Source organism: Tachyglossus aculeatus, assembly GCF_015852505.1.
Source record: "Tachyglossus aculeatus isolate mTacAcu1 chromosome 12 unlocalized genomic scaffold, mTacAcu1.pri SUPER_6_unloc_3, whole genome shotgun sequence".
NCBI classification, from domain to species: Eukaryota; Metazoa; Chordata; class Mammalia; order Monotremata; family Tachyglossidae; genus Tachyglossus; species Tachyglossus aculeatus.
Genome location: NW_024044830.1, coordinates 5,258,707 through 5,269,516, shown reverse-complemented (window position 1 = coordinate 5,269,516; position 10,810 = coordinate 5,258,707). Strand labels below are relative to the sequence as shown.

Sequence of the window (10,810 nt, the reverse complement as noted above, 5' to 3'; positions counted from 1 at the left end):
AATCCCAGATTCTCAGAGCCCATGTGTTCAATGCCCCAGAGCCCCAGAGCCCCAGAGCCCCAGGAGACTTGAGTCCGAGATCCTCGGATCATTAGGGCACCTGAGGTCCGAGAGTTCTAGGAGCCGCAGAGCTCTAGAGGCATCTAACACAGAGACCTTTATCTTCAGAAGCCCTTTAATCCTGAGAACCTCAGAAGCCCCAGAGTCCCAGAGCCCCAGAAACCCCGGAGTACAAGACCTTGAGAAGCCCCAGAGTCCAGAGTACCAGGTCCCCAGGTCCCCAAGGCCCCAGAGCCCCAGTGCACAGGAAGCCTGAAAAACCTAGGATCAACAGAGCTCCATGAGCCTCGAAATCCAGAGACCCTGATCCCCGGAGTCCTGGAGTCCAAAGGGCACCAGGAACCCATATCCTCACAGCACTAGGAGCCCTGGACACCCATGAACTCAAGGAACACAGAGCTCCAGAGCCTCAGTGCCCCAGAGGCCCCAGACCCCAGGATCCACAGAGCCCAAAGAGCCACGGAGCTCCAGGAGCCACAGAGCCCAGATCCCTAGTGTCCCAGGATTCTCCAAGTCCCTGAACCCCAAGTCGCCAGAGCTTCAGGAGTCCTGGAGTCACAATAACCCCAGGAACCCTATTGACCCAGAGCTCCAGGAGACCTATAGTCCCAGGATTCCTGGAGTCCCAGTAACGGCATGAACCCCAGCTACCCAGAACCCTAGAGCCCCAGATTCCAGAATCCCAGAGCTCCAGGATCCCCACGCTCCATAGCCCCATAATCCCATTTACCCCAGACCACCGGAGTCCAAATAACACCAGAGTCTCAGAGCCCCAGAGCCCCAGAACCCCAGACATGCCAGAGCCCAAGAGCCCAGAGCTCCAGAGTCCCAGGAGCACCAAAGACCCAGAGCCCAGATCCCCTCTTCCCAGATCTCCTCAGGGGCCTGAGTCCCAGGAACACTCGAGTCCCCAAAACCCCAGAAGCCCCCGAACCCCAGCACCCCAGAATACAGGATCCCCTTGAGCCCCAGAGCCACAGAGACTCAGAGTTTCAGAGCTCCAGGATAATGAAGGTCCCAGAGTCGAAAGGTTCCAGGATCCCTAGAACCCCAGGAGTCACAAGGGCCCAGAGCCCGAGATCTCTAGGAGCCCCAGAACTGAAATCCCAGAGACCCGAGAGCCGCAAAGGCCCAGATCCCCAGATCCACTGTGCACCTGGAGTGCCAGAGGCCCAGAGTACAGAGCTCTACACACCCGAGAGCCCCAGAGCCCCTGTAGTCTAGGAGCCGTGAGCCCCAGGAGCAGTGCCATTCCAAAAACCGAGTCTCAAAGACCCAGAATCCCAGGACCTCAGGACCCCAGTGCTACAGGAGCACTTAGACCCCGTAGTTCCAGAAACCCAGGTGGACCAGAGTCTCAGGTTCCTCAGAGCTTCCGAGCCTCAAGAGCACCAGAGTCCAGGAGTGCAGAGTCCATGACCCAGGAGCCCCAAGGCCTAAGAGCCACAGAGCACTGAAATCTCAAGAACCCCAGCAGCCCCAGAGCTCTAGGAGTGTGGGGGCCCAGAGACTCAGATCTCCAGACGCTCTGAGGTCCCAAGAGTACCAGGACGCCCAGAGAACCTGGGCCTCGCAGCCCCAGAGCCCCAGGAGCCCCAGGCTCCTCCTCCACCTGTTCCGGGCTATCCTGCTCCACCTGATCCTGGTCCTTTCCTCAGCCTTGTCATGGCCCGCGTCCTCCGCCTGATCCTCGCCCACCTCCAAAACCTAGTCAAGGCTCTCCCCTTTCACCTTTTTCTGGCCTTCCTCCCTCACCTGGTACTGGCTCTCCTCCGCCTGTTCCTAGCCCTTCTAGTCCTCCTTTTCCTGGCCCACCTCCATAGCCTGGTCGTGGCCCTGGCCCACCTCCATGGCTGGTTCTGGCCCTTCTCGGTTACCTGGTCCTAGCCCTCCTCCTTCACCTGGTAATGGCTCTTCTCCTCTGCCTTGTCCTGGCCCCCCTCCTCCGTCTTGTCCTGGCCCTCCTCCTCCACCTGGTCCTGGCCTGCTCTTCCGCCTTGTCCTGGCCAACCTCGTCCTGTTCCTGGCCCCTCTCATCTTCCTGGTCCTGGCCCTCCTCCTCTATTTGGTCGTGGCTCTTCTCCTCCACCTGGTCCTGGTCCTCCCCCCTGCCATGTCCTGGTCGACCTCCTCGACCTCCTCCTGGCCTTTATCATCTACCTGATAGTGGCCCTCCTCCTTCATTTGGTAGTGGATCTTCTTTTCTGCCTGGTCCTGGCTCTCCTACTCTGTGTGGTCCTGACCCTTCTCTCTATCTGGTCCTGGCCCTCCTTCTCCGTCTTTTCCTGACCCACCTCCTCGGCCTGGTCCTGACCCTTCTCGTCCACCTAGTCCTGGTCCTTCTTCTCCACCCGGTAATTCCTCTCCTCCTCCACCTAGTCCCCGCCCTCTCTTCTGCCTTGCTCTGGCTCACCTCCTCGACCTGGTCCTGGCCCTTCTCATTTACGTGGTCGTGGCCCTCCTCCTTCACCTGGTACTGGCTCTATTTGTCCTCCTCGTCCTGGTCCTACTACTTTGCCTGGTCCTGACCCTCCAATTCTGTCTAGTCCTGGTCCTCCTCCACCGGGTGGCACTGGCACTACTCCTTCACCTGGTACTGGCTCTCCTTTTACACCTGGTCCTGATCCTTCTCCTCTGCCTGGTCCTGGCCCTCGTCCTCCGCCTCATACTGGCTCTGCTCGTATACCTGGTCCTGGCCCTCCTCCTCAACCTGGGCATGGCCCTCCTTCTCCACCTGGTCCTAGACCTCCTCCTCCTTCTGGTCCTGGCCCTCCTACAACACTTGGTCATGACAGTCCTTCTGTGCTGTTCCTGGCCCTCCTCCATCTGGTCTTGTCCCTCTCTCCCTGCCATTTCCTGGCCCACTACCAGACGTGGTCCTGGCCCTTCTCATCTACCTAGTGGTAGCCCTCCTCCTTCACCTGGTATTGGCTCTCATTTTCTGCCTGGACCTGACCCTCCAACTCTGCCTGGTCCTGATCGTCCTATTCTGTTCGGTCCTGTCCCATCTCCTCCACCTGGTTCTGGTCCTCCTATCCTGCCTGGTACTGACAGTCTTACTACACTGTTCCTGTCCCTCCCCCTCCCCCTGGTCCTGACCGACCTCCTAGGCCTGGTCCTGGCCCTTATCCTCTGCCTCGTCCTGGTCCACCTCCTTGGCCTCGTGCTGGCACTCCACGTCCACCTGGCTCTGGACCTCCTCCTGCACCTGGTCGTAGCCCCTCTCCTCCACCTGGTTCTGGTCCTCTTCCTCCACCTGGTCCTGGCCCTCCTACAACACATGGTCAATACAGTCTTTCTAGGATGTTTCTGGCCCTCCTCTTCCACTTCGTCCTGGACAACCCGTTTGCTTTGTCCTGGCCCACCTCCTCGACCTGGTCCTGGTCCTTCTCATCTACCTAGCCGTGGCCCTCCTCCTTCACCTGGTACTGACTATCTTTTCTGCCTGGTACTGGCCCTCCTGCTCTGGTCCCGCCACCTAAAGCTCAAAATGTCGAAGACTGAACTCCTTGTCTTCCCTCCCAAAACCTTGCCCTCTCCCTGACTTTCCCATCTCTGTTGACGGCACTACCATCCTTCCCGTCTCACAAGCCCGCAACCTTGGTGTCATCCTCGACTCTGCTCTCTCATTCACCCCTCACATCCAAGCCGTCACCAAAACCTGCCGGTCTCAGCTCCACAACATTGCCAAGATCCGCCCTTTCCTCTCCATCCATACCGCTACCCTGCTCATTCAAGCTCTCATCCTGTCCCGTCTGGACTACTGCATCAGCCTTCTCTCTGTTCTCCCATCCTCGTGTCTCTCTCCACTTCAATCCATACTTCATGCTGCTGCCCGGATTATCTTTGTCCAGAAACGCTCTGGGCATATCACTCCCCTCCTCAAAAATCTCCAGTGGGTACCAATCAATCTGCGCATCAGGCAGAAACTCCTCATCCTGGGCTTCAAGGCTCTCCATCACCTCGCCCCCTCCTACCTCACCTCCCTTCTCTCCTTCTACAGCCCACCCCGCACCCTCCGCTCCTCCACCGCTGATCTCCTCACCGTACCTCGCTCTCGCCTGTCCCGCCATCGACCCCCGGCCCACGTCATCCCCAGGGCCTGGAATGCCCTCCCTCTGCCCATCCGCCAAGCTAGCTCTCTTCCTCCCTTCAAGACCCTGCTGAAAGCTCACCTCCTCCAGGAGGCCTTCCCAGACTGAACCCCTTCCTTCTTCTCCCCCTCGTCCCCCTCTCCATCCCCCCATCTTACCTCCCTCCCTTCCCCACAGCACCTGTATATATGTATATATGTTTGTACATATTTTTTACTCTATTTATTTATTGAATTTATTTGTACATATCTATTCTATTTTATTTTGTTAGTATGTTTGGTTTTGTTCTCTGTCTCCCCCTTTTAGACTGTGAACCCACTGTTGGGTAGGGACTGTCTCTATATGTTGCCAATTTGTACTTCTCAAGCGCTTAGTACAGTGTTCTGCACATAGTAAGCGCTCAATAAATACGATTGATGATGATGATGATGCTCTGCCTGGTCCTGATCCTCCTACTCTGCCTACCAAGTGCTTAACACAGTGCTGTTAGTGTTCAGAAAATACCAATGAGTGATTGACCAGTCTTTCTCCCTCTCCTGGTTCTTTCTTCTTGCTCTCTCTACCACTGCCTCTTTTTCTTTCTCTCTCCTCTCTTGCCCTCTCTCACCCTCTCTCCGCTTCTCTGTGTGTGAAGAAGGGAATGCGAGTCGAACTCAAAATGATTCCATGGATCATAAAGGGTTTACAGATATATGCACCGCCTCCCACAACAATTCCGCCCCCTCCACACACACCGTTCAGTTCCACATGACATCAGTACCCAGTGGACCTTCAGAAAGGAAGTTGTAATATTAGAATGAATGTCATACATTTTTGTCCCAAAGACATCACATCCCCACTTTCTCAAAACCTCGCATGGTCTTTGGGAGGCAGACAGGTGCTCATGTTCTGAGCCACGTTTCACAGATTGGGACCAGAGAGGATAAGTAGCTTTCCTATGCTCCCACAGAGACTAGTTCAAACAGCCCGACTGAACTGTAGGACTGAAGAAGAACTGGCTGATTTGATCCCTGTATGTAGTTCAGTAGGGTAATTCTAGCCACAGAATCCACTCTGGGGTCTGAATTATCTGGTTTCATTGGCTAACCTGATCAAACGAATTATGACCTCACCAGACCTCCACTTCCCTTGGTGTGGGATAATCACATTTGGGGATTGAGTAGCAGTAACAGCAGCCATAGAAACTGCATTTATTGAGGGACCACTGTGCTAAGCACTTCAGAAATACAAACAAGCGAGTGACACATTCCTGCTTCTCATCAATCCCCAAATCCCACCCAGATTTTTCAGACCTTCATAATTATGCAGAACCATATACATTGTGAGTTCATGCTACTGAGATCTTTCCGGGCCTCCTTCTGTCTCCTCACTGTCAGGATCTCCCTCAGCCATGGATTCTGAAAATCCTCCAGGGATTGACCCTACCTTCCCTTCCTCTAATGTCCCACTCTATTCCCTCTCACCCTATATGGCAGAAGTTCTTATTCATTCATTCAATCGTATTTATTGAGTGCTTACTCAGCTTACTCAGTGTGCAGAGCACTGTAGTAAGTGACTGTAAAGTACAATTCAGCAATAAAGAGAGACAATCCCTGCCCACACTAGGTTTACAGTCTAGAAGGGGGGAGACAGACATCAAAACAAGTAAACAGGCATCAGTATAAATAAGTAGAATGATCGGTATATACGTATCAAAACAAGTAAACAGGCATTAATATAAATAAATAGAACTATAGATATATACATAAGTGCTGTTTGGCTGGGAGAGAAGGGTAGAGCAAAGGTAGCAAGTCGAGGCAATGTGGAGGGGAGGGGCAGCTGAGGAAAAGGGGGGCTGAGTCTGGGAAAGCCTCTTGGATAAGGTGAGCCTTCAGTAGGGCTTTGAAGGGGGGAATTGTGATAGTTTGTTGGATTTGAGGAGGGTGGGTGCTCCAGTGGTAGGACATGGGCCAGGGGTCGAAGGCGGGACAGGTGAAAATGAGGCACAGTGAGAAGGTTAGTACCGGGGGAACGGAGTGAGCGAGCTGGAATGTAGAAGGACAGAAGGGAGGTGAGGTAAGAAGGGGCAGGGTGATGGAAGGCATTGATGCTAATAGTGATGAGTTTTTGTTCGATATGGAGGTTGATAGGCAACGGCAGGAGATTTTTGAGGAGAGGGGTGGCATGCCCAGAATGTTTCATGGGTGAATTATATTTTCATCAAGCTCTCTTTCACAGTCATGCTCTAGACATACTAACCCCAACCTACTTCCTCCACCAACTACTACCAAGACTGATCTTCATTTCATATCTAGCTTTCCCACTCATAGTGCTTCCTTTTTCTAACCCTCGCCCCAGTGCTCCATCTCCCTTCTCAGTTTACATTACTGTCAGAACTAAAGACATATTTCCTCTTAGATTAAGAGAACCTGGATAGTGTCTGATCTGTTTATTTGTTATCTACCCCAGGGCTTAGCACAACACTTGAGCACACAGGGAGGGGTTAATAAATACCTGCATTCTTATTTTTTAGTTTCCCCTCACTTACTCAAATTAACTCAAATTTAACCTGACAATTATAGTAAGCAGTTTCTAATGATTTGTGCCCCTCTCTCCCACCCTCTTTCTCAACTCTGTAATCCCCATATTAGTTCTGCTGCCAGACCTTTGCTCATCCTAGACATGACAAACGGTGGGCTAGTCTTTATCCTTCTCGCTCTGGTTTCACTTTTGTCCTGCAGGTGTCCTAGAGGTGAGCCAGCATGGACTTGGCCAATGGGTGTTCCTCACAAAACTTCATCTTGCTGGGCTTCTCAGACCAGTCCTGGCTGGAGCTATCCTTCTTTGTGGTCTTTCTGGTCTCCTACATCCTGACCATCCTGGGAAATGTGACCATCATCCTGCTGTGTCGGGTGAACTCGCGACTCCACACCCTCATATACTTCTTCCTCACCAAACTCTCCTTTCTAGATCTCTGTTACACCACCACCACCCTCCCTCAGATGCTAGTCAAACTTCACAGCACACACAGAACCATCAAGCTATGGTGGCTGTGTGGCTCAGCTCTTCATCTTTCTGGCTTTGAGCTCGACTGAATTGTATCCTCCTGATGGCTATGTCCTTTGACCACTTCGTGGCCATCTGCCAACCCCTGCATTACTCCACTGTTATGCACCACAGCCTTTACTTCCACCTAGTAGCCATCTCATGGTTCAGTGGGGTCAGCACCTCAGTGCTCCAGTCCACATGGATTCTGAAGATGCCCTGATGTGGCTACCACCAAGTGAATCACTTCTTCTGCGAGGTGCCTGCCCTGCTCAAGCTGTCCTGTATCAATACCATGGCCAATGAGGCAGAGCTCTTCTTCATCAGCTTCCTCTTCCTCCCGATCCCCATGACCCTCATCTTGATCTCCTACTGCTTCATTGTCCGGTCCGTGCTGATGATCCCACTGGTGAAGGGCTGCCGCAGGGCCTTCGAGTCCTGTGTTTCTCACCTGCTCGTGGTTTTGCTCTTCTTTGGAATGGCCAACTACATGTACCTGCAGCCTCTGTCCCCCACCTCCCTGGAGCGTGGAAAGATCATCTCTCTCTTCTATGGGATCATCACCCCCATGTTGAATCCCATCATCTATACTCCGAGGAATAAGGATGTGCACCGCGCTTTCCTGGGACTTGTGTCCAAGGTTCCCTCCCTCAAGGTGTGAGAAGCCTCCTTGGGAAGGTGTGACCAATGTGATAAGACCTGGGTTTCAGAATCCCCTTTCACTGTCTGGTAAGAGCTGGGAGATAGACAGAACAAGCCAAGATGCATTTTGTTTAAAAGAAGGAAGGATCTTGATCTCTTTATTGAGTCCCCTGTGTACAGACACAAGAAGAGTATCATAAAAAGGAATAAGCAGAAACTCAAGGCCTAAAAAGCAGGCTCCCCAAGATCATCTAATGTACTAATAGAATTCATTACAACACGGTCAAATGCCTGCTTTCACCTAGTCAATTCAATAGGTTAGCAAATTAATTACAACATGACCTGAGTCACTGGGCTCACCTAGATCCAAAGCACTATAGTGTGATTCATTGCCATAGCTTACTTGGATACCTCGGTTATAGCGCATTCAGTACAAACATCAATCACAAACACAGCCAGCAGCTACTCAGACTCCGCTGGGTCAAAAGTGCATTCAGTGCAAAACCGGCAATGAGCTATCTGGCTTACCAAGGTCAAAGTGGAGGTTGGGTGGGGGGGTGTCTACTCAAGTACAAATGAGGACAATATATGTGCCCCATCTTCCTAGAAGTGCCATCACAGATTCCAAACTCTGTGTAAAGGAGAGTGTTATACCAGCTAATGGTGATCTTGTCCTGCACAAACGGCTGTTCCCTGGGTCCGACTTTTATGGGGTCTAGTGTGGCTGAGTTCTGCCTTGTTTTGCTCACTGCAGGGGGAGGCTAAGTGAATACTACTTCCTTATCTTATCTCTTTATCAGCATCCATGGTCAGATGTAGCCCAGAGGCATCTGACTTATAGACCGTGAGCCTGCTGAGGGGTAGGGACCATCTCTATATGTTGCCAACTTGTACTTCCCAAGCGCTTAGTACAGTGCTCTGCACACAGTAAGCACTCAATAAATACGATTGAATAAATACGATTGAATGAATGCTCCTAGAGATAAGATATGTTACAGATTCCCAAGTGTGCTAGCCTGGAGGTAATGGTGACTTGACCAAAAAAGATGGATTCCAGGCCTTAGGCTGTCACAAAAGGAGGTAACCCTTGTGGCCTCCTCATTTTAAAAAGGATATAGGGAAATTTATGATATTCAGAGATGACAATCTCTGATGAAATTCGAGGCAGTGAAGCTTGATGCAAAAACCACGGTACTGGGCTTCAGGAAATGCCAGTAAAATTAGCAGCAGCGTGGCCTGGTGGACGGAGCAAGGGCCTGGAAGTTAGAGCAGGTGGCTGCTAATCCCTGCATCTCCACTTGGTAGCCACGTGACCTTGTAGAAGTCACATAACTTCTCTGTGCTTCCGTTTCCTTGTCTCTAAATGGAGAGGAAATAACTGCTCTCCCTATCTCTTAGACTGTGAGCTCCATGGGGGACAGGAATTTTGTCTGATTATCTTCTACACTAACCCATGACTTTACGCTGTCCTTAGGCATATAGTAAGTTCTTAATAAATACTATATTCAAAATAAACGTACTCCATGAATAAATTTATTGAAGAGAAGTTGAGTCCGAGGCATGACTTAATAACTTTCTAAAACTATGTATTGTGAGTTGATGGTTGATTTCTCTCCATTCCACAAAGGGTCCAAAAGAATGAAATTTCTTTGAATTGCAACAAGTAAAGTGTTGGGTAGGTTTGAGGAAATCCTTCTTGTCCACATTTATGACTATCTACTGAATGCAATATCTCTACTAAGTGCTTGGGAATTACAACAAGAGGTCATGACATGTTTCCTACCTAAAGAAACTTACATTAGGATCAGATGGCTAAACTAATTTGAGGTGGTCGAACTCTGAAACGGGACCAGATGAGATCATAGAGTCTTTATTCCTGGGTGTCTAAAAATAGGTGAGTAGCAGTAACAGCATTAGTATTTATCATGGGCTTATTGTATGCAAAGCACTGTCCTAAGCACTGGGAAAATTCATGGAGGGCCAGCAATAGATCTAAAAATAAGGTAGGGCAGGTTTTGTGGCCAGCAATAATAGTGAAAATGAAATGATCTAAACACAAAACAACATAAAAGACAACATGAAAGTGCAGAATTCTGCAGGACATGGGCTGAAACTCTCTCCTACTTTTTATCCAAGAAACCACCACTCTCCCTACTTTTAAAGCTCTCCTAAAATCATATCTCCTTATTTTATTTTGTTAATATGTTTTGTTTTGTTCTCTGTCTCCCCCTTCTAGACTGTGAACCCACTGTTGGGTAGGGACTGTCTCTATATGTTGCCAACTCATACTTCCCAAGCACTTAGTACAGTGCTCTGCACACCGTAAGCTCTCAATAAATACGATTGATTTATTGATCTCCTTCAGTAGGTCTTCCCTGACTTAAGTCCTCAATGCCCTTTCCTCTGCTTTGCCTGTGCACTCAGCTATATACCTTTTAAACACTTGGTATTCATCCCACATCCAGTCCCACAGCACATATATACATATGTACATATCCTTACACCATTCCATTTCGCCTATCTGTAATTTATTTTTTGTCTTTCTCCCCCGCTAGAATGTACACTCCTTGTGGGCCTAGGGCTCGCAGTCTAAGCAGGAGGAAAAACGAGTACTGCATCCCAATTTTGTAACTGAGGGAACTGAGAAACAGGGAAGTTAAGTGACTTGCTCAAGGTCATGTAGTATATATGTTGTGGAGCCAGGATTAGAATCCAGGTCCTCTGGCTCCCAGGGCCATGTTCTTTCCACTAGGCCAAGCCTGGTCGCTCCCCGACTCCAGGAAGAGAGGTGGCAGAACAGTAAGGGAACTAACCGAGACAACAGCTCTGCCCTCCCTCAAGCTGTCAGGGGCAGGAATGCCTGTTGCTGAGCGTGAGAGGGGCTCCACCTGGCCAGTTTTTCACAGAGGCCAGGAGATGCTTCCAGTCAACTCGAGTGCAACACCTCTAACTTCCTGCCCCCTGGCCCCGGGCACTTTTTCCCAGCTGCT

At 50.6% G+C, this 10,810-nt stretch overlaps 1 pseudogene; it reads left to right on the top strand.

Moving 5' to 3' along the window:
- Window positions 1–6,895: 6,895 nt before the first annotated feature.
- LOC119921591 lies at window positions 6,896–7,839 on the top strand (annotated as a pseudogene).
- The last annotated feature ends 2,971 nt before the right edge of the window (window positions 7,840–10,810 follow it).